At 35.7% G+C, this 14,344-nt stretch overlaps 1 protein-coding gene and 1 long non-coding RNA gene across 2 annotated transcripts in view; both read right to left on the bottom strand.

Moving 5' to 3' along the window:
• The window catches only part of LOC140742325 (progestin and adipoQ receptor family member 4), a 132,934-nt gene that overhangs the window by 82,250 nt on the left and 36,340 nt on the right, over positions 1-14,344 (bottom strand). The window lies entirely within an intron of this gene.
• Positions 10,876-14,293, bottom strand: LOC140742316 (uncharacterized). Its single transcript, XR_012102266.1, has 2 exons — positions 13,689-14,293; positions 10,876-13,559 (listed from the first exon to the last, which is right to left on the bottom strand). It is a non-coding gene; the product is annotated as an uncharacterized LOC140742316 (long non-coding RNA).

Below are 14,344 nucleotides of genomic sequence, written 5' to 3'. Positions count from 1 at the left end.
TACGACGTTTCCTACGATTCGTCAAAGTTATATCGATAAATTCACTTCGTAGGTAGCAATCTAGCTGCCGGAGTAACGGATAAATAAAAGACGGTTTCTACACTCATTACTCCACATTTGGATTCCCTGTGTTGTAGGTTGCATGGACATACACAAAGACGAATACACAAACACCCAGACCCAGAACTAATATCTAAATTCATCATTCACATTTGTCTGGCCGGATTCGAACCCGAAACTCTGAGGTCGTCATAAATAAATAAGATTGCGGCATTCACTGCACATGCCTGATAAAGGGGAGGCCCCTAGATAGGGAAATTTTGCCATAGTCATCTCACTTAACTATGCATATTTGGTATCGTATACGGCAAAATTCTCAGCTGTATCTCGGATTAGAAATGTTAGTCGTCTTCTACAACATAAACGGGAAGAGAGGAAATAATGCAGGCAAAATAATTAAACTCCATACACAAGCAAAACCTTGCCAATATACCAGCTTTATACTGTTGCAACTTTACGTAACTTTACTATAAGTTACATAAGGAGTAACTGTTAAAAGGTTGGCGCAAAAGTGATCACCTGACCCGAGTAGGCTTGCGTGCTACTCGGGATGACATTGCACTTGACCCGGCCATGCCTGCGGTGCCGTATGCAAATAATGAAGAGCTGCTTTATAATTTTAATCAAGCATGTTACGTCACTATTTTGCATTGTAACTTTTACACGTATATATTTTGATAAAGGTTAAAGTAAGTAAGTAATTTTAAGGTGGTAGAACTTTTTGTGGTTCGGCTCCGGCGGCACCACCGCCACACTATTTCAGCGTCATAACAACGTTGCTGTGTTCTGGTTTGAAGGGTGTCGTAAGGTAGACATATTTTTCCGAGGCGTTCCAGCTTAGTCCTCAGGCGTAGCGGCGCATCTGTGGCCGACGTCAGGTAGGAATATCTAATTCATCTAGGATTGATGACAGATGTCCATGAGCGGCAGAGCCACTTACCGTCAGATGGACTGCATGCTCGTCTGCTATTTCTATATTATAGATATAAAAAAGTTACTTTTATAGCACCGTTATTTTTCTAATTCTGAAGGAGAAAACAAGCATATAGAATACCTGACAGTAAGTAATCACTGGGTAAAACCGGGGTTCTACTTATAACTGAAGCCTAAACTAGAGCAGTCGCATTCAAAGTCAGCTGATTCCTCCACCTTTCTACCTCTACCTAAATCTAGATCTGCTTAAATCTAGAAAAAGCGTGGCGGTGGTATCGAACCGTAGTACGAGTAGTTTAATTACCGGCAAAAGTGGTTTCAGTCATTACGGAATCTTGGTTACATCATTATTATTTACATACTTTTTTGTACATTTTACATTTTACATTTACATACTTTGCTATCCGGTAAGCCACTTTTATCGGACGTAAGAGCCACTCAAAACGATTTCCTTTGAATATAAATAAACGTAAATGAAAGTGGAGCTTACAGTAGCACTTGGTTAAAGAAAATATGTTTTTATTCAATATAAAGTACATATATACGCAAAAAGCGTTTTCATGTTTTAGTATCGTACAAATATACATGACAATAAGAGCTTAGAGAATGACGCATTGTTTACCTGAGTATATTCTGTACTAATAATACAGCAATAATAATTGTTTTATGGCGCTTATTTCTACAACTACTAATCCACTTTTAAAAATATTTAAAAGTATAGAAAATAAATATTGATTAAAGAAAGTTTTGGGTTCCTAAAATCGCTATTCTAAGCGAGGCACAACAAGTTATATAAGAAATTGTGCGAATGCATAATTTTTACAATCTTTTTTAACTCTTTGTAATAGTTTATCAAATTGTTTGAGTGAAATCTTGCCACTGATGTTCAAACCTGATGACCATCGATATACTACTAACATCGATTAGTAAAGATTACTCACTCCTAACAAGAAAATGTATCCAGTTTTGAGAATTGAAATAGTTGCGTAAAAAAGTTTTGCCACGTCTCCGTGCTAAAATGTCCCTAAAATATTTGAAATTATTATTATAAATTATTTATTTATTATGTATATTAAGCAGTATTAGTTATTTATTCGTAAATTTTCTCTAAAAATGTTTTTATTTGTCAAGAATTCAAAAAAAGAACTTACTATAATAAGCTGTTTGTTGCTTCATTCAATTTCAAGGCGGCGAAGTATCTTTACTAATCTATGACTACTAATAAAGACGAAAACGTCATTGCTAATGACCCAAAACTATTAAGCTGTTTTTTTGCATACACGTTTGGTTTCGATGACAATGCATGATAAGTACATTTAAAACTTTTCTTAATTTATTGGAGCTGCCTTTATTATAGAACGATTAAAAATATAGGTCACAAATACACCAAAAAACGTACAATACGATACGACTCTCAGGGTGTTATAAATAATCTTGATTGCGAAACACTTCGCTTGGACTTAACTCGTCTTTTTTAATTTTCCAACACAAAAGCCCTTCAAGTGCACTTCACCGAAAATAACGTGAGCGAAGCCGACCCAATCAGCTGTTTTAATTTGCGAAGCCTTCCAATCTCTGGAATGTGACTGCCCTTTGGCAGGTTAATCAAAATGTGCTCCTAAAATACTTATCGAACAAAGAATTTAATTTCAGAATTTTGTGACAAAGAATTACTTGTTATTTGAAGTATAATTGAATTTGAATTTTGGTCAATATATGTGTACACTCATAGCCTTGTATGTATAAACCCATACATATATGCATACTCTACATTAAATATTTTATATTGAAAGAAACACATTCCAATATTAAATGACAGTAAAGAATACATAAACTTTTGTAATTACTCTTAGATAATGATCTAAAACTATAATTCTCTGCAAGATCAATATTTGACAAGTCCGTGTGTTTGCTTAAAGATACATAACCCTCCCTATTATTTTAAGTCATCTCTTCTTTAACTCCTCATCCTAAGGTTGTCTGGAAGAGATCGCTGTTTTAGCGATAAGACCGCCTTTTGTATCGTCCAAAATTGAATGTTTTGTTTTGTGTTCTTTTTTGGGTACAATAAAGAATATTATTATTATTATTATTAACATGATAATACTTAATACTAGTATGTAGTACTAGTAATATAGTTATACTATTGGTGACCATCACCTATGGGATAAGAAAGGAAACTTCATAACGTTAGGTACATCTTATGATTTTTGCCTTTGTAGACTATTTTCATATACTTACTATTGTATTGTATTTCTATTTACTACCATACTATACTCAAACATCGTGAATATGGTAAAATGGTCTATTTAGTGTGAGGACCTACTATATCGACCCTTGGACTTCTAACGTGCATTGATGGATAAGTGTAATACTTTTTATAATTTAAAATAAAAAAAAATTGAAGGTGGTAGATCCCTTTGTGGTTCGACTCCGGCGGCACCACCGCCACACCTATTTCTACCTAATAACAGCAGTGTTAGGTGCTGCTGTGTTCCGGTTTGAAGGGTGTGGTAAGGGAGACAGATTTTTTCCGAGGCGTTCCAGCTTAGTCCTCAGGGGTAGCGGCGCATCTTTGGCCGACCTCAGGTAGGAATATCTAATCCTATCTGTGGTTGATTACAGATGTCCATAGGCGGCAGTAGCCACTTACCATCAGGTGGACTGTATGCTCGTCTACTACTCTTATATTATAAAAAAGTAGGTATAATTTCCTAAATACATGAGATCCTATTTATAATTAAAATAAATACAATACTCGTACTTTCCATTTAACTTAACTCCTCGCGTATAGTGCATTATTTTAGCAGCGTTTTCACTATAGAATTTAACGAGCGTCTTATGTAAATGTTGGGAAATAGGGAGTCCGTGCCGGCTACCGAATATACGGTCAGCAAAAATAGGCCGTAAAAAGTAATGTTATAGCAAACATTTAGTAGTTGTTCGCATTTTAATTTTAAGTAAATACTTACTTTCCATTATTGAAAATTATCATAATAAATGATATGTAATTGTATACATTGTAAGTTTTTCAAAACAGAGAAATCTGACTTGGTAAATAAGCTCTACATTTATACTGACACTCCAAAAACATACCCTACTTTGACGCATTAGAGAAAAAAACGGGATAAAAGAGTCTATCTGTCATTTCGTAATATTTTTAATAATACTTCAAAGTCTCAATGTGAAAGTTTTGTGTACTGGGTACTGAAGCTACGTCCCTGTAGTCCTGGGACTAGAATAGGGCTACGGTATCCCATGCCTGTCGTAAGAGAAGACTACAAGGGGGCTTTCGGGGTTGCGGGCGGCAAGAGGAACTCGAACCGTCCAGCAAGTAACCCCAAGCAAGGTGGGCGGGAGGAGCGTAAACTGCTCTCCTCAGGGCAGAGCCCGATATCATCGCGCTCGGAGGACTCCAGTTGTGTTCCATCGAAGATCCCAGAGTTCTCCACCAAAAGTTGAGGACGGCCACCGGGGGGGTTTTAGTGCGGTAAAAATCCCACATAACCCGGCTATAGGGTATCTTACAGAAAGCAGCAAAAACTGTTCAGATACTCAAGTAGAGTTTTTAGGCAGAAACAAGAAACAAAAAAGGGTATTATGTAAATAATTAAATTACTCCATTTCAAAGGATATAAACAAGAGAGAATTTCGAAGAACTTTTTACGAAGAAACTTTATTACAGAACTTTGTAATGAGCTTTCTGTTTCACGCTGGAGCTTTACCGCAAGCTCTAATGAGGTCCTCATTCAAATGTTGTGGTCATATAAAAATGGCGTGGGTTTTCGAAAGAGCCTCCCGCGGCCGATGGTATGCAAATAGACAAATTAATGTAGAAAAGTTTTGAAAATACTGTTTTATATAACAATTTGGATGTTATCTTTCTGTTTTTTTTTGTAAGGAGATTTTGTAGGTCTTTGTAAAATAAGCGTCGAATAAATCTCGTCATCCGTTATATCTGTGAGGATTTTTTTATAATATAGAAGAAGGAAATGAGCTTACCTGGGAGTCTTATCTGGGGTTGATTACAGATGTCCATGGGCGACAGTGACAACTAACCATCAGGTGGACTGCATGCTCGTTTGCTACTATCTTATATATAAAATTCTCGTGTCACAATGTTAGTTACCGTACTCCTCCGAAACGGCCTTACGATTTTCACCAAATTTTATATGCATATTCAGTAGGTCTGAGAATCGGCTACTATCTATTTTCATACCCCTAAGTGATAAGGGTTGTATATCCTTAACATTTTTATTTATATGGCAACACAACGTCTGCCGGGTCAGCCAGTAATGTTATAAATAAAGAAATCAATCAATATTTTTAAAGCTAAACCTCGTACTAGGGACGTGTTATTGTTTTATATCATTGTTAAAATTGTACCACTTCGGATTAATTTAATTTTGAACATAAATTTTGATGTAAAATTACTTGCAGGACAAATCTCTAAATCTGTTAATATCTTGTTAAATAAACGTGTTTGTAGCGCAAACGTTGAAATAAGCCAGAAATAGGTGTGGTATTTAGAATTGCGAGTTTTCGTTGGAATTTTCTCAGCGGTACAAGGAATTCCATGCATTACGTACAAAAATGTTTGCCTATAATAAATAACCTACACGGTCGATGGAATGCAAATAAAAAACAAAACGTAGCGACATTACTCTACACAGAACGTAGTTTAATCACACTGGTGTTTGCACTTTTTTTGAAGAGCCCACATTGATATATATCTTAATGATATTACAGTTAATGTTCTCCCGGTATGGACTAGTTTTAGTTGCAGGTCTAATTTAAAGTCCTTAACGAAGTCGATAGACTCGAGAAGGGGGTAGTGTAATGTACATAGACGCGGGCCGTAGTACATAACCCTAGTATTCCTACTTATGTGGTGTGTAGTATGTAGGTACTTATGTATTTATGTAGGCGTAGTACATATCCAAAAGGTACCATTGGTGTGAACAGTCTATTGAAAATCTGCCGCCTCAGATATGAGAAAAATTAAAAAAATACTAGCTCATAAAACGTGCCGCGGGCGGAATGCTTTGTCGACACGGGCCGCATCTGGCAGGACCGGCGTTTGGCATATATTCGCTTTCCTCTTCAAACCTTTCAAAATGACTTTTAAACTGAAAACAGTTACGTAAGTTACATTGTTACATTTTATGATGCTTTATCCATTTCATCCCGTATATTGACATCAACCTCTTCATATTGACCCGTACATAGAGAATAACATTCTCAATTCAATAACGAATTCAATAAAGTTGTCTTCTATTTCAAATATCAATATGAGTTCACGTTCTTTGTAAGGAGACAACTTTGCCTCAAAGGCACAAGGAAAAGCGCTCCGGAAATATCATGCCATTATAAACTTCCGGTGAAGCTGACAGTGATAGCCTAGTGGTTATAGAAACTCGGCGCTCTTAATCAAGGGGTCCGAGGTTCAAGTCCCAGGAACACACGTCTCATTTTTGAAGGTTATGTGAGTATTTGAAATTAATTATCACCTGCTTAGACGATGAAGGAAAAATCGTGAGGAGACCTGAGAAATCTTTAAAAAAGTTTTCAAATATGAAGTCTACCAATTTGCACTTGGTCACATAAGCTAAAGTGCGAATTGGTACACTTATGGTGAATTATGGAATAGTGAGCGCGGTGGTTATGACGTAATCGGTTGATGTTAAAGTTGACAAGAAAAAGATGAAATTCAAAGCCACGAATAGACTGAAGCGCTTCTCTCGGGTGTAAGCAAATTCCGTAATAAGCTATCAACCATAATACAATTTAAATGCAAGATAAATAAGACGAGCTGAGCTCAACAAGTAGCTGGTTATAATAGTTGAGAGCGGTTAAATTTCATTTGATGTTTTCCGACAAAAGATATTTAATTGAATATATTTTTATTTACTTATTTGAGCATGTTAATTTTACTTTCACTTTTATATTATAAACGGTTTAATATTATATCGGCTTGTAATAGTTGATGGATGTTTTGTTACTTTTTCATGGATAAACTACTGATCGGATTTGGAAATTTGGCACACTTATAGGTTATGGCCAGCTTGATACATAGTATACTTTTTACTATGGTAAACTCACACGCGAGTAGAGCCAAAATACTGTATACGTATAATTACAAGCTTTTTTACACCTAAAGATTATACGAGTAGATTCAAATTCTTCTGTATTTGGCTCTTCAGTATACTTCGCTAGCCCTCTATTGATTATAACACTTAATACACACTAATTTAGAATAATTATTATTTATGGAGAAATAAAAATAAAGAAAAAATCAGAGACGTTTAACTAAAATTCGAACTTTGGATCTCAAAATTTTTATAGCAGTATGATATGTTAGTAGGCAATATTTTGTCAATTCTTAGAGGTAATGCAATTTTTGAATAGTTACACTTTTATGACTTCTTATTGTACTCGTACCACTTATTCCCGCTTAACATCTGAGGGACAAGGATGTGGCTGAAAAACAGCGCTGCACGGAACCCTGACTCTGTGTCAGCAAACGCTGAGCCACCTCCTTTTGCCTCTACAATCTTATGTTTGTTTCTTTTTTTGTAAATCTTAATTGTAATTCGTATTGTATTGTATATTGAGGCAATAAAGTATTATATTATTATTATTATTAAAATGTATATATGAACTTTCTAAGAACGTACGAACAAAGTAATTAAACTATACTAAGGAATATATAACGTCTAACTGAAGTCTTAAAGCGACATCAATCATCTTTCCTCTCCTGCATTTATTTAAGCGCGTACCATATTTCCCTACGGTGCTGTTATCCGATGAAATCACAAGCAGATGTGGATGATAGGGTTGGCTCGGCTTTCTCGTTTTATCCCGAACCCACTCCCCATAACTGAATAATTACTGAGTTTAAACCCGAATGCGTCACATCTCTCCACCCCTCAAATGTGCCTCCAACGCTTTGTAATTTTATTTTACCACTTCAATAGACGAAGGGAAAAGAATACAGTAAATAAATAATTAATCTATTTTAACGCTTAATAGAGAATAGAGATTGTGCAGATTGTAACTGATCTACAAACTTAAGCAAAGTTGATCGCGGTCGTAAGATACATGGGTAACCGTTAGCGGTTTTGGGTGCGGGCTTTGTTAAGCTGATGATCCTGGTTGTTGTCAGTGGATAGCAGTCGTTCAACCTTAGCGAAGGCGTTATAGGTGGTTTAAAAACCCGTACATTGAATCCGCTTTGAAACAACCTAAATGAGTCTAGACTTTCACCAATTATTTGGAGAGCGACCTGTGCCCAGCAATGGCGAGTCCTAGAGGATGGAGGATGTCAAATATATATTTGAAGGTGTTAGAACCGCCTATGGTTCGACTCAGGCGGCATCATCGTCTTACTTTCTGTCTAACGGCAATGTTAAGCGCTGCTGTTTTTTATGCTGCTGCTAGTTTCAAGTGTGTGGTAAGGGAGTTATTGTTTCCCGAGGCTCAGCTTAGTGCTCAGGGATAACGGCGCATCTATGGCCGAGCTCAGGTAGTTATCCCATCTTATCTGATTGATTAGTGTCCATGGGCGGCAGTAGCCACTCACCATCAGGTAATATTAGAAAAAAAAATACACTAGCACGTAGTCTCATCAGTCTAAACATTTTCTCCTCGTATCAGTTCACACCCCCGTTCTAAATGAATAATAACTGAGTTTGAAAATCCCAAGGGAGTTACACCCCTGCCCTTTAATGCCCAAAATTTGCTTTATGAGTCGACATTACGATCGGAGGCTTAGACCTCGGACGGCACTCAGTTAATATTCTTCGTATTAAATGTAAAAACTGTGCATAAAAAGTAGCAAAGTATTTTGGGCTGGTAAAATCGTACTATAAAGTTGTCGTAAAAGTTCTTGCGTAGAAAAGATGTGCTAATATATTTTATTGAAGATCGAGTATTTGGATGATACCTATCTACTAGATACACACATCTATGTGTTGTGTCGCTTAGAGTAGTCCTATATGGTACTTCTATTGCAGTGGATGTCGAAGGTAGGAAGCAGCTACAGGAATAAATATTGAGATATACAGCAGCGTTTGTCTGCAAAGTTATAGGTCCATCCCTTGTGGTCAAACAGACTGTACCTAAATTAGACAATATGGCTAGTTTTAGAGGACGCTTATGTATATCCAGAAATGAATGTTGCAAACCGACGAATGAAAGGTATTTATTCTCATAAATTCATCTATTAATCCGAAAATTTGTTAGCACTTAGACATAATAACATCAAAAATGCACCATGATCACTGGCCTACTAACAAAATTACTTCTAGATCCATGGCCCAGGCAGGCGGAGTCGCGCGGAGTAACTAATACATCTAATATATAAAATTCTCGTGTCACAGTTTTCGTTGCCATACTCCTCCGAAACGGCTTGACCGATTTTGATGAAATTTTTTGTGCTTATCCGGTATCTATGAGAATCGGCCAACATCTATTTTTCATCCCCCTAAATGTTAGGGGTAGTACAACCCTAATTTTTTTTTATTTATATGGCAATACAACGTTTGCTGGGTCAGCTAGTAAAATATATAATAGCTTCATATTTCATTGTTCTTTATTTTTATGTTTATTAATGATCGACCTCGTTTGTCAACGTACATTGGTACGGGTGTGTATCCGTATAAAATAAAACTGTATAAAATAACGGCATGACAAGCGTACTTTATTCTTCGAGGCTAATGTATTACGAGGTATTTATGTCGCGTGAATGAGTTAAATAAGAATCCCCCTATTTGTTACATAATGCCTGTTACTAAACCACCCGTGTGCTGTATTTGTGGCAACGCACATTAGTTTACACAACAACTTTTATTATATCTACTAATTACTTATAAAATGAGACAGAATAAGCGACACAACTCTCGGAGCGTCTTTTTTCTGCTGCCGCGGTGGACGCGGAATCGCAGCATATGCTATGAAAATATAGGTAAATGAGAGTTGCTGCTTTTGGTGGTAAGGTGGTAGAAACCTTTGTGGTTCGACTCCGGCGCCACCACCGCCACACCTACATCTGCCTCATAACAGCAAAGTTAAACGCTGTTGTGTTCTGGTTTGAATGGTGGTAAGGGAGACATACTTTTCCGAGGCGTTCCACCTTAGTCCTCAGGGGTAGTGGCGCATCTAATACTATCTGGGGTTGATTACAAATGCCCATGGGCGGCAGTAGCGACAAAACAGCTATTCTGTAAAAAACGCTCTGTGACTTTTCACTCCTAGAAGGAAAAAAAGATAAAATGCTGATTTTACTTGATAATCCCATCAAAGTTAGTTTTGTCCTTTTTACAATTACTTGATACATAATAATATTTTAAATTAAATTTTAATGATAGTAAAAGAATGTAATTTCCTTACAAATTCGCTCATCCATGTTATACGTAATTAATACAATAACGACGTGATGAGGGTTCATTAGTCTTCGGAGGTTGAGGATCACGGCGGCGATATTACGAGACACAATATTTATAAAATAAATAAATTATTCTACTCCACCCCTTTTGTGTGCTACTTAGAAGGATAGAATATAAATTTGTATGTTATATTTACACATACTACGCCCTTAATATTACTTATCGTCGTTGAAGTGACAATACCTCCTAACTGTAGATATGCTTATTTTACAGGAGAAGAAAAAAACGATTCACTTTTTAGGTTTTGATTACAGGATTTGCATATAACTTTTAATTTAATGTTTACAGGATTACGTATTATTTTGATAACCAGCAATTTAAATAAAATGATGTATTCTTGTAAAACCGTCAGTTAGGAGGTATTGATCTTATTATAGGGAAAAATCATTATGGAATAAGAAGTTAGGATTTATTGCTAGAAATAAAATTTGTACTGTAAAAATCAAAACTTTAATAAAAAATTAAGGAAAGAGAATTGTTATTAACAACAATATAATCAACACAATAACCAACGAATTTTAGGACTGGTTTCACCAGTTACAAATCGTCCATACAAACGCGTTTAAGTTATTTCAAACTTAACTTTTATTATAATTAAAAAAATACAATTCACTAAACAAAACTAGGTAGAAATTAAATTTTAATAACAAAAATAAAATATTTTAAGACTTAGGCAATCAATGGTAGAAATTATGACATGCCATGATAAGACATGACATGCAATGGTGAGATCAATTTTAAATGCTATACCAACTTTCTAAATTATAAATTTAAAAATACAAATAATTAATCAGCAATACAATCAACTAAATTAGCTACTTTTTAAACAAATTTTAAAAATTAATCCAATTTAAATCTTAGGCAATGTATCGTAATAATTGTGACAATCCGCTGGTAACACAGATTTTAAACTTTGCAAATGGTTATATTTCGTAATCGAAATGGGAAGTGGTTCTGTATTTAATTGGCAGTAGGTGGCAATGTCTTTATTTTTTGACCTTACTGGCAAATTTACCCAATCGTCGTCAAAATTCAATTTGACTGTGATTGTTCCGTCAGCGGAGTACTTGATAGCACGAATATTAGTTACTGTGGGATCACCCACTTTGCGTCCTGGCCGAATACTTGAGTATCGAAAGGTTGAGGGGTCTGCATAATTTTTAACAAAGCTATGATCGACGTCCACTGTTTCGTAAGGAAAGGGATGAGTGCGGGCTTCTCTAGTGACTCTAATGTAGTCACTAGGTAAATGGATCTCTCTGTTTTTTAATTTCCTTTCAATGGCACTATGGACAGAGTCGCACTCCATTTGAGTGTGACCAGGCTCTAAAAATTTTTGTTCAATGCTGACACCATGCTTAATGCTCAAATTAAGTAATGCATTACTTAAAATATTATTCCTGTTCTGATACGTGCATCCATCTGAAAAAATTACAATCGGCAGAGCACTAGTAATACAAAACCTTTCTAAGTAGTCAATAATAAACGTTGTGAAAGTACTCGCTGTCAAATCAGCCGCCGTTTCAACAAACCAGTAACAGACTGTGTGGTGGGTAGTCAAGTTATAAACAGTAAAGTTATGGGTCGTTAATTTAGTTTTGAAATACAATGCACTAGCTGTCAAATAAGGACACATTTTAACAGCTTCAAGATCCATGGTTAGCAGAATAATTTCCCCTCTGGCTGCTTTTGCTTTGTCCTCGTCCTTTTCACGTCTTGCTCGGTTTTTTCTATTAATATGTGCGGTATATTCAGCTGTGTCAATGTTTCCTACTGCATGGCTGCAGCAAATGTCGCACATGTCTTTTTTCAAGATATATAAGGAAAGGTTCTTGTCATTAAAGGACTTTTCAAATGTGAATCTAGAAACAGCGGTAACTGCAGTGTCTATACAGAACTTTTTGTACTGATTGTACAAATCAGTGATAGACCTGTAAGTAGGTTCCAAATAAAGTTTTGTTGTCTCTTTTCTTCTATAATGCGAAGGCAACTTAGGTATGTTATCGAAGAAATAATTAAGATTTGACATTTTCTCTTCCGCTCCTCGCCTAGCAGTTCGAATGGTTAATCTATTTTGAATGTCTTGACATGGTAGCATTCCAAGTTCCGATTTCCTTACCCACGATTGGATGGTGAAAGGCCCCAAGCAAAAAGTTTTCAAAAACATATTTCTACACACCTGTACTTTATTATTGGAATCTGCGTCCAGCGGGAGAAAATAATGCAAAGTACCTTTGCGTCTTGAACTAACGTCAGAAGTTCTTCGAGACACGTTCGTGCGGTTGATTAGTCCTGTAATGTATATCTTTCTCTGATCCCAATTCAGGTTATTCCAAAAGTAACTGAATATTTTCTGTCTACACTCATCCGTAATTTTATTGCATAGTCTGTTTTGGCTTTTTTCGCAGAATTTGGATTTGCACCTTTCTCCTATTTGTTTACATGGCCGGGTTTTATTATGTTCCATTTTCCTTCCTCTTTCTTTAGTGAATCCTAAATATTCCTTACCTTCCATTCTCAGTCTTTTATTCTTATTTTTTTTCCATTCATTCATATTTCTAACTTTACGACGTTTTCTGCCTTCATTAACATCACCGTAGAAAACATTTTGAGAAGCGCTTGATGTTGTAGCTATTTGGTTGTGAGTCTCCTCGTCATTTGATGACGACGAAGGTGCGTATGAGCAGGAAGAACTCTGAAACGTATCAGTATCACTCTCATTTGAAAAATTGGCTGTTACTGGAGGATCAAAATGAGTGACTGAATGTAAATTAATAAGTAAAGATGGGCTTTCTGATTCTATTCTTGCATCTGATATACTGTGATGAAGATGTGATGAGGATCTATCTTGACTATCCATATCAACTTGTAAATTTTCTGAAGGTGTGACATTAAAATTTATTGATGGGGGTACAGAGCAAGCTCGTATTTCCTTCATTAACATTGAATCACTTGTGAGATCTGAGACAGAAAGTGATTTCGGAATAAACAATTTAGGATATTCACTAAGAGATATAAACTCTGAAGAATTTTTACTAGGCGTTACGACAGAAGAATCAGCCACTATAAATTCTGAAGCGTTTTCATTATGTGTAGTCCTCTTGACAGTAGAATCAGCCACTAAAAAAAAATTAAACAAATGCATAGGTCAATTATATTAAAAATAATAAAACGTACTTCCACAATATTCATAAACATTTTTATTTTCGAAAGCAGATGACCAATAGAAGTTTTGCCATCATGACTTACCTGTCAGCAAGTTTTCTTGGTCATGACGATTTTCAGGATTTAATTTTAGGAGACTAATCATCTTTCTAGCCCTATAACCTTGATACCTTTTCATCATTTAAGTTGGTGCACACACCTGTAAAAGATTTCATTACTATTTATACTAGTCCGTTAATATAATATTATCCTAAATAAGATTATTAACTCGATTAACGAAACTTCGTAAAGAAATACCTTCTATCTGCAATTTAAAAAAATGAATAACACTTTTTCTAAATCAAACCCAAGCCGAACAGTATTTAAATACTTAAACAACTTACCTATTCCTCAACAATTCCTTTAAATATCCCAATTGCACATTAAAAACACTTTTAATGAAGAAATCACCACTTAAATAACTTTTGTGTATTATCTCGCGAAGCATCAGAGCACTACTAAAACGCCGTGCCATAAAAACAAGTTCAAACTTGCTCTTAGCATCTCTCTCTCGCTCTGTTATTCCGCGAAACGGCTACCGCCGGTCAGTAGATCGACGAACACGGCAGAGTGTAGTCGATTGAACAAGTAGATAGGAGATATTACCAAAAAAAAAATACGTAAATATTTACTTGAGCATATAGGAGCTATTTCCACAGAGTTTTAATTCGTCGTTGAAGTGACAATACCTCCTAACTAAC

This window comes from Epargyreus clarus, unplaced genomic scaffold, assembly GCF_041222505.1.
Source record: "Epargyreus clarus isolate Ecla_fem2 unplaced genomic scaffold, WU_Ecla_fem_2.2 ptg000005l, whole genome shotgun sequence".
In the NCBI taxonomy this organism is placed as follows: Eukaryota; Metazoa; Arthropoda; class Insecta; order Lepidoptera; family Hesperiidae; genus Epargyreus; species Epargyreus clarus.
Note: the sequence above shows the minus strand (reverse complement) of the source record. Positions and strands in the feature narration are given on the sequence as shown.